This window comes from Capsicum annuum, unplaced genomic scaffold, assembly GCF_002878395.1.
Source record: "Capsicum annuum cultivar UCD-10X-F1 unplaced genomic scaffold, UCD10Xv1.1 ctg70554, whole genome shotgun sequence".
Lineage (NCBI taxonomy): Eukaryota > Viridiplantae > Streptophyta > Magnoliopsida > Solanales > Solanaceae > Capsicum > Capsicum annuum.
Genome location: NW_025880297.1, coordinates 680 through 2,671, shown reverse-complemented (window position 1 = coordinate 2,671; position 1,992 = coordinate 680). Strand labels below are relative to the sequence as shown.

The window sequence follows — 1,992 nt, the reverse complement described above, 5'->3', positions numbered from 1 at the left end:
CATCATTCTATGATATTATATGGTTAAATGTTGGTTACAAGACAGAAATTTGCAGAACGTTGGATAATGATTCATTACATGATTACTGTTCACATCGTTGCAGATCGGGACCCTGAAAAAGGCGTTGGCTAACAAGGAAGCACTAACTCCTCAAACTAACAAACCAAAGGAAGCATCAAGGACACCTTTCCAGAAGCCTAAAGCAACAGCTGAGCTTCAGGAAGGATATGATGTCACAAAATTGTATGATCAAGCGGATAATGATAGTTTCATGAAGACTCCTCCGAGTCCACCTTTTTCTTTTAGAAGCCAGGATACTCCCCAAACTCCAGCTTCTGGTCTCAAATACCAGCAAGCTCCTCGGAGTCCAACTTCTGGTTTTAAAAGCCAACAGCCTCCTCGGAGTCCAACTTCTGGTTTTAAAAGCCAGCAGCCTCCTCGGAGTCCAACTTCTGGTTTCAAAAGCCAGCAGCATCATCGGAGTCCAACTTCTGGTTTCAAAAGCAAGCATGCTCCTCCGAGTACAACTTCCACCTATAAAAGTCAGCAGCTTCTTTGAAGTCCAACTTCTGGTTTCAAAAGCCAGCAGGCACCTCGGAGTCTAACTTCCGCTTTGAAGAGCTGCAATGTACCTAGGAGTCCAACAAGTGCTGCCATCAAAAGCCAGGTTGTGAAAACAACAGATAACAAAACAAGGATTCCTTCTCTTCAACTACCCAAGACACCCGAGCCACTGATAACCTCTATAAGTGAGAACAAGGCAGGAATGCAAAGTAACCGTACTATTTCATCTGAATTCCAGAAGCCTTTGACTAGCAGTACTCATGGAAAGGGATCTCAAATACGAAGATCACTTCGGACTATTGGGATAATGGTTCTGATAGAAAGTATGTAAGGTATAGCTTTTCGAAAGTTCAACATTGTGATTCTGTTGCCTGAGATACTCCTGTTATCTTCCCGTCCTTATCATGGACGCATAATCGTATTCTATTTGTGAAAATTTACAGGAACCAACAGAAAAGGACTAAAGCAGCAGCCCCATTATCGCCTTTTAGTTGCCAAAATGAGGAGAAGTCATCAACAGCATCTAATGCAAGGACACTGAGAAGACAATCCTTAACTGGCATCCCACTACCAATCATGTCGAGAAGATCTTCACTTGGAAGAGGGAGCGTGCCGGATTCTTGTAAGTAAAATAAATTTAAAGTTTCAGTTAAAACCCAATACTGATCAAATATAGCATTTACAGAATCGTCGTTCATTTTACAGGTGCAAATGAAAGTAGAAATTGCAAAACTCCAGGCGCGTCAGCCAAGTTAACAAAGAGGTGGCTATGAGGAAACAACACTAAGTAGTTAACACCAAGAAGCTGATACATGAAATAAAAATTGAAAGACATAAATAGCTGGAAAGGGAGATTAAAATAAGTCAGTCCACCTCAGCAACCAGTTCAAGAAAGTAGTTATAACTTTCAATTAGTTAGACAGTTTTTACTGTCACTATTCATTCTCAAATCATTTAAAAGTAGTTACAATTGTATTTTCAGATAAATAGGGAATCTGTGCAATAAAGAATCATCAATAACAAATATCAGTTTTTGTTCTAAATTTCTCTCTATGGTGTTGCAATATTTTCGATCCACACGTTCAACTACACTAAAGTAAGTGAACACCAAAAAAATATTAAATTAACATGAAAATTCAGAAGTAGAATATAGCTAAAGTATCTACAAAATAATGAGGAAAAGTTCAACTTAAAAGAGAGCAGGATATTATCTGAAGGAGTTAGAAGCGACATGAAAAAATTAAATAGTTACCAATAGTTTTGTTAACTAGACATTTTATAGTAGTGGATGTTTAGAAGTAGCGACTGTTTAAACCAACCCTTTTGTCAATGAAAAGCCACCTCTTCAAACTTTTCTTATAACTACTACTGGGAATGGATTCCATTAAGTATAGGCTTCCTACAATCTGAAAAAGTTGAAAATATTAT

At 38.2% G+C, this 1,992-nt stretch overlaps 1 long non-coding RNA gene across 1 annotated transcript; it reads left to right on the top strand.

Annotated features, from left to right (window-relative positions):
• The first annotated feature begins 107 nt into the window (after positions 1 to 107).
• Positions 108 to 1,459, top strand: LOC124894143. Its single transcript, XR_007051027.1, has 3 exons — positions 108 to 887; positions 1,008 to 1,186; positions 1,270 to 1,459. It is a non-coding gene; the product is annotated as an uncharacterized LOC124894143 (long non-coding RNA).
• The last annotated feature ends 533 nt before the right edge of the window (positions 1,460 to 1,992 follow it).